This window comes from Diadema setosum, chromosome 4 (assembly GCF_964275005.1).
Source record: "Diadema setosum chromosome 4, eeDiaSeto1, whole genome shotgun sequence".
NCBI classification, from domain to species: domain Eukaryota; kingdom Metazoa; phylum Echinodermata; class Echinoidea; order Diadematoida; family Diadematidae; genus Diadema; species Diadema setosum.
In genome coordinates, this window is record NC_092688.1 from 9,237,248 (window position 1) to 9,254,698 (window position 17,451).

At 36.9% G+C, this 17,451-nt stretch overlaps 1 long non-coding RNA gene across 1 annotated transcript; it reads right to left on the minus strand.

Moving 5' to 3' along the window:
- Positions 1-15,831: 15,831 nt before the first annotated feature.
- On the minus strand, positions 15,832-17,104 carry LOC140227229 (uncharacterized). Its single transcript, XR_011901025.1, has 3 exons — positions 17,017-17,104; positions 16,411-16,511; positions 15,832-15,969 (listed from the first exon to the last, which is right to left on the minus strand). It is a non-coding gene; the product is annotated as an uncharacterized lncRNA (long non-coding RNA).
- Between the last annotated feature and the right edge of the window lie 347 nt (positions 17,105-17,451).

A 17,451-nucleotide genomic window follows, 5' to 3' on the forward strand; every position in this document is an offset into this window, starting at 1 on the left:
TTTTTCATATATGGGCCCAAAACTATGGAATGGCCTACCAAAATCTCTTAGAGAAGCATCTTCCATTGATAGTTTCAAAAAGAATCTCAAGACGTATATTTTTAATTTGAATTGACAATATTGTATGCCTGTATGTAATGTATGTGTACGTATATATTGTTTGTTGGTTTATTGTCTTATTATTTTCTGTGATACTGTTGTAACGTGACACAATATGTACTCTGTTCTATAGCGCCTTGAGTATCTTTTTTAGGTAGAAATGTGCGCTCTACAAGAGTCTCACTATTATTATTATTATTATTATCATACCATATACTGTACCACCCGTGTTACCCGTGTGTGTGCGCGCGATTGATGAGGAAGTGGGGGTGGGGTGCGCGATATGACGCGTGCATGAACAATCGAATCGAACAAAATGAGCGAGTGGTTGGATCCACATAGCGTGCACTCCATATAAGGAAAAATTGCCGTAACAAAATGGCGGTGGCAGCAAGTTTAGGTGGCTGCGTATTTCCTGGGTGAACACGCATTCCACTATGTTTTAGTTCGGTGGGACATACAGAAGACAGTGCTCTTCTTTCTATAGCGGTTAGTTTCGATTCAGAAGTAAAGGGATATAACAGCGAAACCAAACGGGTCAAAAATTCATTTATTAGGACTAAGCTACTCATTTGGAAATGCTATCATAGCTTGATAAGCATATCTATGCCCAACAAACAAAATGACACCAAAAAGGTTTTGCCACCTCAGATGGTACCAATATCTGCCTGGCCCATGGACTATATACTCCTACAGTATTACCTATTAAGTGGGAGTGCCGAGGTACAGCATGTGATACTTCATGTGGTGTTTCTGTGGTATTCCTGTGGTATTCCTGTGGTACAGATTTTTGCATAGCTCATGAATATTCATAAAAAGCAATCTAAATTTTAGAAAATTCATATAATACTTCTAAATTCGAAGTATTTATGATGGGATTTCCATTGAACTATTGTCTAATAATGATATTGTTATACCCAATGTCATACATTTTGTTATGAAAAGATAATTTCATATTCAATAACAGTGTTATCTAGTCAGTAACCGTGCCTTCATGCATTACAAATATTGATAGACCTGATGACTATGTGGTGACATATGTATTGATACACCTGATGACGATGTGGTGACTACCACAATGTACTGTGGTGGACTATGTGGCGACTGCCACAGTGTGGTAGCCTATGTGGTGAATACCATATTGTGGTGGGCTATGTGGTGACTGCCACAGTGTGGTAGACTATGTGGTGAATACCATAGTGTGATGGACTATGTAGTGAATACCATAGTGTGGTGGATTATGTGGTGACTACCACAGTGTAATGGACTATGTGGTTATAACCCTGTGGTCACATTGTGTGAGACTGTGGTTTTATTCACAGTGTATTTGATATGTGTTTTGGACCATGTGGTAACGCTTTGTTGCACAGTGTGGTGACGCTGTGTTTCACACTATGGTAAATACACAGTGTTACCACACGTCCCAGAATCACATATTAAACACAATCACGTGCTCGACACTGTGTTACACATGTAGGACCTATGTGTAAGTCAATCACTTCAATAAATAGTATTATTATTGCATAGGCGGGGCTGCTTCCTGTAGGTACACTGCCATGTTGAAATGCAAAATGGCTGCCATGGGAAACATTCCTTTAAGAGCATTGCATTTGAGTAAAACTTGTGAATGGAAAATCATGTGATTCTGGTGTCAAAGTAAATGACTTTCAAAAGTGCCTCAATAACTGTGTCTGAGTGACTAAATGTTCCCATTTAGACGATTTTGTTGTAGAGTTCAAATAAACAATATTAGCCGGATACTAGAAAATTTATCGGAAATTTACTTAGTTAAAGGAGACTTCCGGATGATTTTTAAATTTTTACATTTGAACAACTATACATCAGTTATACTGAGGACAGAGTTTCAGAATTTGTGATAATTGGGATGAAGAATAAGAATATTTTCAAAATTCAGAACAAATTGCAATGAACAAGGATGATGACATGGCAGAGTCACCATAAGAATGCACGAGTTGGGGCTCAAGGAAGCAGAACAAAAGAAGAAGGCATGCATAGATTATACACAGGTGAACTCGCAAGCAAGCGGTATATTGTAATGGAATTACACTGCTACATTTCTGAAATATGTGAACCTCCTATGTTATCATCCTTGTTCAGTATAATTTGTTTAAGGTTTTTCAAAGTATTGTTTCTCTGCTCAAGAACCACAATAAATTCCATAAATCTATACATGGAGTTGTCGATTTAAGTACTACATGATGTGAAATTATGAAAATCGTCTGGAATGTCCCTTTAATGTCTTCTAGGCTCATTCCCTGCATGTGTTTTTGAAATCACAGCACTTGCATAGGGCTGTACACAGGGGAGAATTGGTTCTAATTCTTCCAAAAACAAGGATTTTTGCATTTCTTGCCATATGAACATGATAATGAATTCTGTGGCTACCGCTGATGTGGGAAGCTCAAAGCATTTAATTGCACAGTTTATGCATATCCGCTGGAAATAACTACAATGTACCATATCATATTCCCCTGTATAAGTAGAGGCACAAATTAGGTTGTGAAGGTTCAAGTTCAAGTTCAAGTTCAAGTTCAACTTTATTTCCATTTCCATTGAATAAACAAAGAAAATAATATACAATACATTAACAGAACATACATTGTATTTGTGACAATTTCAAAGAAAACGTACATGTGATCACGAGTACCAACAGAAATTCCTTTTCTAAGGTATATACAAATACATAATACAAAGACTAGAATGGAAATGGAGGGTCCCACTAAAAAGCAAAGCTTGTAGGGTATGGGACCCTCGGAAAATACATACACAAAATCAAAGAAACCAATGTCAACTGACATTAAATTAACTTAGGAAAAAGAAGAAAAAAAAAAGAAAAAACAGGGGAAAAAACAGGGGAAAATGAGACTATGGTACAACACGCGCCATCGTGGACACAAGCACACTGGTCTTCATGATGTAAGTGCAATGATAAAACGCTCCCTGGATTGATATTGCGAAGGATTGGGCGTATGGACCGGTGTGAATGCAGAAGAACGGCAGAAGAACGGCTAAAAAAAGATGACATGATTGAAACAATAAAACCGAACCTAGTTCGGTTGTATATCATAAGATTTCAATAGAAATAATTTTAATTTGTTCTTAAAATTTACTTAAGGTTTACGAGGTTTGTTCTCTGGATGTGTTGTATCAAGACTCTACGAGAGCAAATAGGGAGATTGTCCAGGTTGAAGTCATCCACGCCCAACTTATGGAAGGCATGGACTGTGTCATTGCACATTCTGCATGATTCAAGGCTTAGAGAATTCTTGATCCATCTTCTCTTTGAGACATCCTCAAATTTTGAACTTAAGCCTGCGCCATGAAAGGCGTGACCAAGCAGACCTTTGTTTTTCGCAACAATTTGTTGAACATAATCTCTCAACAATGTCAATTTTAGCAACTGATTGACAAATTGCCCTACATCGACGTAAATAGACACTGAATTGATCAGTGTTTTAGTAGTAGCCATGAAAAAAAAAATCATGGGCGTACATTCTCGAGCAGGATTCGAACCTACGACCTCCTGATCACCGGACTGGCGTCATATCCACTAGACCACCGAGCTTTCGCCCGACAGCAAGTGTTGGTTCTAATCCTTATAGCAGTACCCGCTGCATGCTATAAGGATTAGAACCAACACTAGCTGTCGGGCGAAAGCTGGATAATGACAGGTCTTAGACTGTTGTACCGGCAGAAGTGTTATCATGGCCGGCGGAACCGTGGGGGCTCGGGCCCCCACACTTTTTGTGCACGATACAAAAGAATACATAAGGTGTCATCACTTTGGGCCCACACACTTTTTTTAACCCGGAAGTACGTAAGAGGCACTAAATAGAAATAGATAGAGATCTTAAAGTGTGAGCGCGGTAAGGTTATGTTTTTCCATTGAGGACCTTTTCTTTTTTTTTTTTTTTTTTTTTTTTTTTTTGCTTGTTAGCTCATGAAACCCGAAAGTGGGCCCCCACACATTTGAAAATGCTCCGCCGGCCCTGGTTATAAGAAGGTAGTGGTCCTTAAGCTTAATGACTTTTGATCCAATCTTACACGGTGTATTTCAATTGCAAGAGCTGAATGTCTGGCCTTTCTCATACCATCCGAGACATATTTCTCTATTTTTAAATTCTTTTAGATACAAATTCTTAGTACAGAACATGAAACTTCTCTTTTCGTCTCTTTCTAGAATATTCTCCTTTGAATGTTTTCGATACGTGATTGGCAAACACCACATTCATCAGTTTTAATGCAGTGACAATTTTTGAGATTACCCTCGTGTGATGGTGTTCTAAATTGTTGAGGAATTCTGATGCATCCAAAGTGTCACAAAACTGAGCTATCATTGCTCCTTTGTAGTTTTAGAATCATTGGCGGTACAGCAGTAAGCATCTTGGAAGTCTTGATAATTGAGGATGACCCACACAAGGGCAATCAGGAAAAACCTACTCATTGGCATTCCTTATTCATTCTGTGTTATTCCAGAAATACATCCAGCAATTATGAGCTGGGCGCTTAACACTTATGTTTTTCTATGGCCATTATCTTGAATTTCAAGATGGTGGCCTATCTAATGATCCACAATAGGAAACAGCTGTATTGGAACATTGAACACCACAAGCATGTGCATTACTGAAAATTTGATGTTCCTACAATAATTGCAACATGAGATATGAGTAAAACGCTATGCGGCTATTTTGAATTTCAAGATGGCAGCCTATAAATTGTATCAAAACAATCCACAATATCAGAGTATCTTACATCACAACCATGCATTTTGCACCAAATTTGAACCTTCTACAATGCTGACTGTTTGAGATTTGGTTCAAAATACTGTTTGCTACGGCGGCCATTTTGAAATTCAAAATGGCGGCTGAAGACGTGGTCGGAAAAAATGGAACCAGCGTTTTTTGGATTCAGCACCCCCAAATTGACAAAGTTAGCAAAAAAAAAAAAATTGGCACAAAAAATCTCACGGGATTACATAGTAGCCTCTACTAAAAAAAAAAAGTCTTTACTGTAGATAATATAAGTCCCGTTTTCGCCAACACCAGTGCTCAAGAATACAATATTTTTGTCAATGATATTGATCCAAAGACCGTTAGTTTTTTAAATGTTCTCAAACGCAAAGACTGATGTAAACGTGTCAAATCAATCTTTGAAATTAAACCTTCTAATGGGTCTCGGCGAGTAAATCGTAAAGCCTGTGAGAAATAAAATTGAGAGAAAAAAAAACACCCACATACAAACAGTATAACAAACAAACATACAGGGGGCAAAATCGAAGCCCAATGTCCAGGTTTCGCTTGAATCTTGCCATGCTTGCCGCTTCTCCAGTACGGATGAATAATCAAGTTTAAGGGAGTATATTATTATGAGTAACTGATATTTCACTGTCATGCATTCTGTTTGGTCGTGTTTTCTGCTCTCGTCGTCTTCTCCTGCATTTGACGCACCAACCTCGCAACACAGCCCTGAAATCCGTGAGTCGAAACCAGTAGATCGCAGGATTCACAACGGTATTGAGTAACGGGAGAGACAGGCAAAATTGTTCTGCACGTATCAGATATCCGTTCGAGATCATCATTTCATTACCTTCGTAGATAGACAAATACGCCAAGACGATTGTGACGGTTTGAGGGGACACACATAATATAGTCGTCACGGAAATTAAAACAAACGTAATTAAGATTTTCTTATTTGTCTTATTTCTAAGTGATAGATTCACATTTCGAGATGATGACTCAATCGTTCTATAAATTGTGTAATATATTGCCACGATGGCCACTTGGCTGGTGAGAATGGTAACGGCAAACCCCAAAAAAGTATAACAAGACATTATTGGAAAAAGATATCTGATGAAGCATAGGAGTCCGACAACAAGCCAAATCAAAACAACTGCTATGATCAGCCTTCTTGGAGTGATCCAATTGTCGTGACCTAGCGGGTCGAGACGTATCACAATCAGTCGATGGATGGCTAGTCCTAGTGTAATTAATATCGACGTAAGCAAGGTGGGCACGAACAGCGCTACAGCACTTAATGGGGAGTAAAACCAATTCAGCCGGTAGTATCTGATCATCTGATTGAGGTAAGACAGCAAAGAGAGACCAAGAGCCTATGGTTCAAAACATTATTTAATGATATTTATCATACGAATGAAATAAATATAAAGCAGGAGTTATAAAGAAAGCATATGAAATCTTGATCTGTTCTGTGTCTGAGCCCATTGATAATGTGTATGGTGTTATGGTCGGTAATTGTTTTGTGCTACATTATTGGCACAAAAGTTGTTAAGTGTATTGAAAAGAGACAGTTGTCATGAGTATAAAGTGATATATCACACCAGATGTAACTGACTAAACGCATATGCATTATAATCTGTAAACGACAAATTTCAGAATAAATAAATAACAAAAAACAACATTACAAAATGATAATCGGACTTACAGAGAAAAAAATTCCTACAAACAAATCATTATCTATATCTATGAAGAGATATCTTAAGATAATTGAAAGAAGAGCAATAGAAACAAACCTCATAATAACCATGAACAACAGAAGCACGATCAGAGATCCATCGATAAGGTCCAAAAAGAGCAGTAAGACAATCAGATAAGGCCAAGTTGAATATGAGAATGTTCTGTTTCATCCGCAAGTGGCTGCTTGTAAGAATTGCGAACATTGTAAAAATGTTGATAATAATCGCGAAAAAAGATATCACGACTGCAGAATAGAATAACATTTTTTGCCACAAACTTTCTTGTGGGGGAAAGAAGTCTCGATACTCCGACGATGAACTTCCGTATTCCATCCATGATGGAGTTATGTTTTTCATCTTTGCTCTAGAGGGTTTCGTAAAGACGCCAAGTATTATCGGATAATGTGACGAGCGCACAGCAACTCACATCCCTTCTTCTGGTAGATATCAGGAGTGTGAAACAATGAAATACGGGTTTACAAAATTGGTGAACGAAATATAACCAATCAGAAGCGCTTAAATGAGTCACGTGCGTGCTCTTTAAATTAGTTTCTTACTAACATGCACGGGCGTGCAAAAAGTATAATAATTATATAATTATATAAAAAATATAATAATTGCACTGCAATCATGTTCATGGCAGATCACACCGATTTCTAGGTAAAGCATCGGCATACATTATTTTTTTTGAAAATATGTTTTGATAGTATATTATGAATATTATGATAAACTTGCATACTTCATACAAAATATTTCTCTCTTGCACTTGGGGCCAATTATACTTGTTAGGTGTGATACGCGTGACTGCATTTACATGATTTAAAGTATTTAAACATTTATGTCGGTTTTGGTGACTGTCATTACTCTATTTATTGTTGAGAGTTTTTGTTGTTGTTGTTGTTGTTTTTAACTGGGTACTTGATTGTATCTTAAGACTATTTTCAGGTGAAAATTGTGGAACAGCGCCAGGCATGTTTATATAAAGATAGAAGCAACTATTCGCAAGTGTAGAAAGACACTCGTTGAGGCACAACCATTTTATTCATGGTTACTCATTCAACCAACATAAGGTGCAGTCGCTACAAAAAAAAAAAAGAAAGAAAAAAAAAAAAAGAGAGAATCATTGCACATCGGTGCTTTAATGCTGAACATTCGCCACAGGTGGTGCTATTGAAGCCATAGAGATTATTTAGAATAACTGGTGGGAGCATTAAGCCTCTTGGATCAAAACATTAATTCTCTCATACTACGATTTGTATTCCAAAACACTGACGATGAAATTTTACACTACGTCTATTGAGTAATTTTGTAGGAACAAACCAAGCATCACATGATGCCACGAATCGATGCCAATTTACATTACCTATCGCAAAATTCGTAGTACAGTACTTTACAGTGTAAATGACAGTATACCGCTGAAGTTACAGGAATTTCATACATTGTATTTGTGGGTAGGCCTATATTGACTCTCAGTGTCAATCAATGTTCATTATCACGGCTAAAACATTTCAATTTTTTTTTTGCCTGCATGGATGGGTAAAAAATCAGGAATAAATCATCACTATACCGGTACCAAACCTTACTGATCACTGGCTTTCATTAAGAATTCAAAGCGCATTGACGGTGAAATATGTTTTGTTCCTAAATAGTCCAGTCAAAATATGGAATGACCCAAAACACATCGCAACAGAAACCACTCCACTTGCATTTAACCTGGAAGAGCTATCAAAATAACTTATTAAAAGTCCCCTAAAATTCGGGTGGTGGATCAATGCCTAATTTGCATAAATGCAAAATAGCCGCCATGCAACCTAATAGGCATATATCTTTGGACGTTAAACCCATAGAAAGTTAGTTCTTGTGTCTAAACCTATGATTTTTAGGTCAACGGACACAGTCATGACATAAGTAGCAACTTAAAAGCATTTCTTTGTGCATAATTTGCATAAATTTGCATATAAATGCATCCAGAATTGCAGCATAATGGCCTGTTAATATCTCTGTACATAAAGCCTCTAAAAATTAAATTCTGTTGTCTATACCCATGTTTTTGATGTCAAGGAACACAATTGTGATGTCAGTTGTTACTTTAAAATATACATAATTTGCATAATATATATGCATATGATAATTTGCATAATGGCCGCCATATGGCTTGTGCATGCCATAACTCCGATTATTTCATTCGTAAGTGGGTCCCTTTGTGTCTGTTATTGCTGAATAATTGCTGCAGTACTTATATTCCGCAGTAAGTCTCCGAAAATCTGCACAAATATACATATTAATACCCTTATTCAAATCACAATTAATTAGGATATATATGACATACAGCCTGCATAATGTTGATTGTGATGTCTGTGTCTATTATTTCAAGGGCGCAAAACATTTACAATTCACAACCTTAATTATTATCTTTACACCCAGTTGCATGAATTTGCATGAATTTGCAAATAGGCCTACTTTGCCACCCATGATTTCCTCAAATAAAGCCTCTGAACATTAATCAATTTAAACAGTACTGAACGGAAACGATTTTCATTTAACTTTATCTTCAAATTAGCTTCCAAGTGTGCTCAATAGGTACACAAAAATTGACATCTTTGAATTGTTTAATGCATTTTGTAACTATGTTACAATATTTTTGCAAGAGGGAGGGTACATCAATTCCTTATGAGCATGTTATAAGTTGATATACAAAAGTTACTTGAGTTTGGTATATATAGTAGTAGATTTTTTTTTTTTTTTTTTTTGGGGGGGGGGTCATATTTTTGGTGCCTTGTCACTGAGTGACTTTCTGTAAAAGAGATCCATGGGTTCCGAGCTCACCTGAGTATCTCAAGTTCACCTTCCATGGAGTCTTGCATGCAGACTACTAACTAGAGAGAACACATCAAAGTTGGAAGCCTTTAGAGACCTCCAGGGCCAAGGACGACTAGATACAAGTGTAAATAGAATAGACTAGAATAGATATGTAGATGCATTAAACACTAAGGCAAATTCTCACATTGTATGCAATTATGCGATGTTTTAAACAATTGAAAATTTTAATTTTTGTGTACTCATTGAGCGCAATGGGAAGCTAATTTGGAGCTAGAGTTAAATGGCAATATTGGTTCTGTTTGATACTGTTTACATTGATTAACGTTCAAAGGCTTTATTTGAGGAAATTGTGGGTGGTACAGTACTTGCAAATTCATGCAAATGTATAGGTGTAAAGATAATCATTAAGATACAGAAATCACAATCAACATTGTGCAGGTTGTGTACATAGGGATGTTTATCCTAGAAGTATAAGTGTGTCGAATTGAATGAAAGTATTTATGCAGATTTTCAGTGACTTGCTCCTGAATACAGGTACCGATACTGCAGTAATTATTCCTGGCAGTGTAGATAAGAGACATAGGGACCCACTCATGGATGAAATAATCTGAGTTATGGCATGCACAAGCCATATGGCGGCCATTTTGTAAATAATTGCAAAATGCACATATATGTAAATTATATGTATATAGGAATGCTTTTAAGTTACAGGTGACATCATAATTGTGTTCCTTGACCTGAAAAACATAGATATAGACAACAGAATTTAATTTCTTACAGGTTTTAATTACACAGATATTAATAGGCCATTAGGGATTCATTTATATGCAAATTTATGTAAATTATGTACAAAGGAATACTTTTAAGTTATACTCATGTCATAATTGTGTTCTTTGACATAAAAAAACATAGGTTTAGACACAAAAACTGACTTTCTATGGGTTTTACGTCCCAAGATATAAGCTTAAATAGGTTACATGGCGGCCATTTTGAATATATGCAAATTAAGCATTGATCCACCACACAAATTTTAGGGAACCTTTAATATGTTATTTTAATGGCTCTTCCAGATCAAATGCAATTGGAATGGTTTCTGTTGCAATTTGTTTTTGGTTGACCCCCTTTTTTCATATTTTGACTAGACTAAAAGGAATAGGGAGGCTATTGTGCCCGTTTTGTGACATTTCACTTTGTTTGAATTCTTGCAAAATGATGCGATACACTATGAGAAGTGATCTACTCTTCTGTAATCAATGTAAATTACGACATGAACTTTCATAAAACATTATCCCCGTTATCGCTCCTATTAGGTCGGTCACTGGACACGCTGGAGAACACAACACCTATAAATAAACGTTTCCCTGGTTCTATTCCCCTTCATAATCTCATTCCGCTCTCTTTCCCCGTTTTTCCTCTTCATCATCTTTTTCATGTAAACTAACAATCATACCTTAAGTGGACTAGAAATTGAGCAGCCCAGACTATGCAATCAGGAAATGGAATATGATATGTGTATATATGTATATAATTACTATATAAGATAAGAAACAAAACTGGAACAAAGTTCATGCTGTATTCACCAACGGTACCTAAATTTTCGAGCGTCTCGCTCTTTCTCAAGATCGACACTTGAGAAAGAGCGAGACGCTCGAAAATTTGTGTGCAGAAATAAACCGTTGGTGAATACAGCATGAACTTTGTTCCAGTTTTGTTTCTTATCTTGTTATCTTGCCAACACGTGGACAACCTACACAATATATAATATATATATATATATATATATATATATATATATATATATATATGTGTGTGTGTGTGTGTGTGTGTATTCAGCACGAGTATCTTTTACCCCCGACAATGAGGTCATTACGTAAAGAAAAAGCGGCATGAACATGAACAGTTTCCAAATTTCCTCAAAGAGCTTGGAGCACACACATTTTAAACATAAACACTTACAATATATGAATATCGCTTATACTGTACACACTAAAAAATAGGAGAGCAAATATGTACCCCTAGAGGTACAGATGCTTGTCCCTATACAAGGAACCCTAGCGGCACTTATATGTACCCCATACAGGGGTACATATAAGTACCCCTACCTGGGGTACAGATATGTACCCTATGGAGTACTTATTTGTACGTTTAAGGGTACTCATTTGTATCATTATAGGTACTTATATGTTCCCTTAGGTGGTACTTATATGTTCCTCTGTATGGGGTACATATAAGTACCCCTGTATGGGGTACAGATGAGTACTTCTAGGGTTCCTTGTATAGGGACAAGCATATGTACCACTAGGGGTACATATTTGTACTCCTATTTTTGGTATGTGACTGCCTAAGTAAACAATATGACACACACACAAACACGCACACAAACACATGCATACAATCTATGAGAGTAAGTTTACAGCATACAACTGTATGTATAAGACATGCTAAGGTGTTTTTCCTTGATATACAATGTACACAATATATGCTTTATTTACTGGAAACTTATAACAAAGCAAAAGCATCCACGTGTTGAAATTGCACTACAAACACAGAGGGCTATACATACGAATAAGGTTGTTGCATTTAAAAATATACATGTACACGATGTAGTAGTGCACTGTACCAAATAAGTTGCCATTTTTGTGAATTTGTGAATCATTTTTGGTTGGCAAATTTACCAAGCAAAATTCTCACCAAGCGCTACTGGGGTATAATATTTAGTGCATTTAAGATGGTCTCAGTGTCAATTCACGAAAATAAGATCTTGTGACAATTTCTGTGACCTTCTCATTCACAAAAATATTTATGTACGCAAAGACGAACAGCTTATGCAGTACATGTAGTTGAGACTGCTTATCTTTGGCACAATGTACAACAGTGTAGGTACCTACAGGGAATACATAACAATTGCACAACAAAGAAATATGTCATAATATACACTCAAATATTGAGATTACACAGCCATGAAATCCATACATGCTCAAAATTCACATTTCCATAATTTCTCATGAATCATAAGTTGGCTTGAAGAACATCTTTCACTTGTCCACACATTGAACATCCTACACAATCATATCAAATGAAATATCACTTGATTTAATTTGTTTGTAAATCACTTCAGTTAAATTATAGAAACAGCTGTTCATAATCTTTAAATCAAAGGTAAAATCTTTGACAGAAAAACACTGTGGCACTTATAGGTAAATATGGAACGAAATTTGGCATCTAAAGGGCAAAATGAAACAAGTATACAGGCTGTATCAGAATTGCTCTGAATTAAGAAGGGTTTTGTTTTTTAAATGGCCTTTTTAAACCTTACCTTTGAATTTCAAGAGAAATGGAATACATGTAAAACTAGAAATATTGCTATGGTAAGTGGTATACATCCACCATAATGCACGCTTCTCCAATAGGTCTATGTTATGTCTTGATGTGTGACGACAGTTTCACATAAGTGGCAAAATAGTAAAATGAAAAATGTTACAAGTGTCACAAATGTGTTGAGTGTCTACTTTCCTTGAACTAATTTTAATTGGATAATAGCTAAGAGAGAGTCTTATAGCCTAAGAAAGCAGGTATTTGGGGATCGAGGAAAGTTCTTTGCTTTCATAATGCACATGAACAGATTTTATGTCCCATGTGTATATCCACTTCTTCGCAGTAATAGATACCTACTGTCAATACACTGTAAATGTCTGTCTACCTGTGCTTATCAAAATTCCTCTTACTCTGTCACGAAGAAAACTACATTCAAATTGATGCATTATAAGACAATGTACAGTGAGTTTTGATTAAACCAAAGTGATACCCCTTGCTCTTCACACAAGAAACACATTTGTATGTCAGAAAAAAGTAAACAAATTATGCACCATTAAGAAATGGGTAGGCCACAGATATGAATTGGATGTCGGTAGTAGACGTACTGCATGTACATACCTGTATTATTATCGCACTGTTTGTCACCATCAATTATATTTTAAAGTATGATATTTCTTCCTATAGAACACAATTTTATATACTTGTGCATTTAGTGAAAGAGATTTGTATCTTCATTATGTAACAGCACACTGGTCATATCATAATGTAGTATCAAATCCATGTAGTGAGTGCTTGTTTTGCACGCTGCGTAAATACAGCTTTATATCCGACTGGAGAGAAGTCATGACACCCCCCCCCCCCCCCCCCCAAAAAAAAAAAAAAAAAAAAAAAATGAAGATGTGTGAACCCGCTGAAAAGTCATGAGTATACTGAGGCAAATGTCTATGGGAAATGTGTTTTGTAGCAAAGTCAAACTGTCCTCAATGGGTTAACATGGCCTTCTCTATCAGTTCACCACTGAAGAGTAACTTTTGGATGAGGATCACATAAGTAAGTTTTGACCATCAGGCTAAATCTAATGGCAATCTCCTTACAGTTCTCCCATCTGTTGAGGTAATCTCACTTTGCACAACACTGCCCACTGGCACTGGTAAAACAGTCCAGGACCAGTGAAAATCACCGTTGGACCAGTAACTGTTCAGGAATGGACCATTAAATATGGACAAACTGGGTACCTACTGGTCAAACAGATGGGTATGGCCAGTAAAAAAAAAAAAAAAAAAAAAAAAAAAGATGGGTTAGTGTGCAGCCATGTCATGCAAACCATTCAATTGTCTGCTCATGTCTCGTACACCGCAGGTACTACTGTATGTATATCAATCTGTTCGAACATACTACAACACACTGCTCAAATGTAGTGAATGCTCTCAAGGAAATAAATAACTTAACTGAATATCGCTAGATCTACGCAAGGTCAACTTAAGCAAGGTTGATTGCACTTCATATTCATTCTAAATAAGAAAATATAGATTTAGAAACGGCAGTGGCAATGACAGGAATCTTCATGAAAGTAAAGCTCATGCTCATGTATTTTTTTCAGATTACTGGGAAACACGTAAGATCCTATTGTACATAGAAGCTATGTGGAAGTTTGTGTTTTGCTTTTGTGTGAGCTTGGAGATTTAACTTCAATATAAGTAAAGAGGGGGCAGGTATATAATTCAAAGTGACCAAATCCTCACCCTGTTACTCGCAATGTAAAAACCTCAAGAGTGATTTAGTTTTCCACTACCATCTGAACCTTTAGAAATTCTTGACTCTCCTTTGGCTGTAAAAATATTCACTACAGTCAACCTATATTTGTATGGTCAGCACTTGGGATTAGTATCATTTTGGTGAACTGCTTCAGTTGCCAATATTCCTGTATCAAGTTAGTAGGCTCCGCCTGCAAAGAATATGTACACTACAAACACATTTTATAACAGATTTTTCAATTGATACTGCATCTGGTGCATGTGTACATAGAGTACCTCAAACGGGGAAGGCAACCTTTACTATGATTTGCAATGAATTCAAGCAACATGAAAAGATTTCCTTGCTCATAACTATGATGGAAATCACACTTTAAACTCAGTGATAAGAGGCCAGAGACATACAATCATTGTAAGCAGCAAAACAAGAATTGTATTTAAGGATATTCTTTTAAATTCAAGTTAACATACTTGAGACATTAAAGCTCCAAATGAGAATTTGTTGCCTAAATTCAGCGGAGGTAAAAGGTTTCTGTCCCATCAATGGGCCAGAAGAAGTAAAACCACCATGAATTTATTGGGATATAACGTTAATCAACTTTCCTATCTTAAAGAACGAATTGCTGGAAATATTAAAAGCAATTTCCAGAATCGACCTGAATCTACTGGGATATTTAAGTTGATCAATCTCTGTACCTTGAATGGTAATTACTTGTAATATATCCTAATCTTGTGAGACAGGGTTGGATGAAATATTGGTGCGCTCTTCGTGTGGGATATTCCAGCCCAAATGTGCACTACACAGCCAAAGTTGAAGCAACCCCTGCAGAAATGTTGGTGCAGGTGCAGACGCGAGAACTGTTCCTTCCACCTCCATGAGAAGGCCATCTGGTGCAAAAGGAATCCCACATATTACTAATATGGACTTTCTGATTGTGTGGACATGGCCATCTTTCTTGTACAAGAGTGGTTCCAGATTGCTACAGTTCGTTTGTCACATCTGGGATGATATTGCCCATTTTGATTTTCAGTGCACGTCATTCACTACGTACTGCTACGACGTCATGGCTCCCTTCCCTCCAACAAGCTGGCGAGTGGTTGCACTAAGTGATGACATCACTCGTGTTCTGAATATAGGTGGCCATGAGATCCTTGGCAGACGCGTTTGCGATTCAGGCGTTGGGATGTACTGGAGAACATGGAGTATGCACAGTTCCTTAAAACGAATATAGGTGGCCATGAGATCCTTGGCAGACGCGTTTGCGATTCAGGCGTTGGGATGTACTGGAGAACATGGAGTATGCACAGTTCCTTAAAACGAATATAGGTGGCCATGAGATCCTTGGCAGACGCGTTTGCGATTCAGGCGTTGGGATGTACTGGAGAACATGGAGTATGCACAGTTCCTTAAAACGACGTCATTACTTCGACGTCGACATTCAGGAGGGGAAATCGAAAAGTCCCTATCGTTGGATGTGGTCCCGCAGGTTCCTGGACAAATAGTGAGGAATGAATTCACAACAAATTTGTTAATAACAACAAACGAACTTTTATTCACATTTTATTAACTGCAATCAAAAGTGCAACATTCAAAAACATTTAATTATCAGTTAGTTTCAAACCCTGGTTTACATTGAAATGTTACTACATGTATTATCTACGATCAAAGTAACCATCACCTTTTATATCATTTGAGGTTGATGTGAAAAAAGAAGAAGCAGCATAATTGCAAAACTTACCACACTTGCTTCAATAATAACTATCAACCCTTTTTTTTTTTTGGGGGGGGGCAAATAGTTAACTTACAACTCTATAAACATTTACTTTCCACAAAACATTTGGAATGTACAAAGGCTCTTCTTATTTTGTGACAAAATATCCAATCAAATATGGACTCATTCCCTTTCAAATCATATTTCACTTTACACAAACCTGTGGTATTACAGCCAGGGTCTTCCAAGATGGGGGCCCTTTTGATGAGAGTCCTTGCAGCTTCAGAGTATTGTAAGGGTGAAGAGAACCCAAGTGTGAATCTATGGACAGAGAAAAAGAAAACAGGAAAAAAAGGGGACAGTTTACCTCATTTGAGATAAAGGAATTGGTCACTTTATCTGATTGATTATTCATAGGAATTACAATCATGTCATATACGTCCTACATATAATCTAATAGGAAAATCATAATTTACAATACTTGCAAAGTCATTCTTTCTGCAAAGGTATTATAAGAATTTATAGTAATTCACAGCCTATCATGGACCACACATACATGTATCTTGCCACTTGTTAACTGATGCTACATCCAGCAGTCATGGGCCATCATGCCACTGCCACACAATAAGTAGTGCTGATAAGTATAGGCCCTACCCAAAAATGGACATGAATGATGCATCTTCTGGTGTTACAAGTCACAATTTATCAAATGATAGTAAGACCCTGGGCTGAACTCATGTAACTACGTGTACATCATGTAGTATTGTGCTCTGCATGGTTCTTTCTCGTTTTAACTACAGTACTTATGTGTCATTAAAAGACTTACCATTACCAAGTATGCTTGATAACGTCCTTGAAGAATTCTTGAATAATCTTTGCTCTCCACTGACTTCCAGATGGTTAGAACAGATGTATTCCTCACCTTTGTCACATCCATTCACATGTGACATGAAGTTATCCACAGCTTGGTAGTGGAACAGCTGCATTCAGCTGCTTGTCTAAATAACAACAGCAAAAAGAAATGTGTAACTGGTAGCATTATAATGTGAGGTTTAGGTCTTACATCAGTTTCTTGTAAGTGTTAATTGCCTTGTAAATTCAGAAAGGGAAAATGTTCGGGTCACAACTGCTTCCAATAAGAATAAAAGTTTGCGAAGGCAGGAATGCACTGATGAATATTGCAAGTGACATCAACAATAGGTTCATACATTTTACTGGAACTACCCTGTCATGATCCTGAATGCCACAGTCCGCAGCCCCA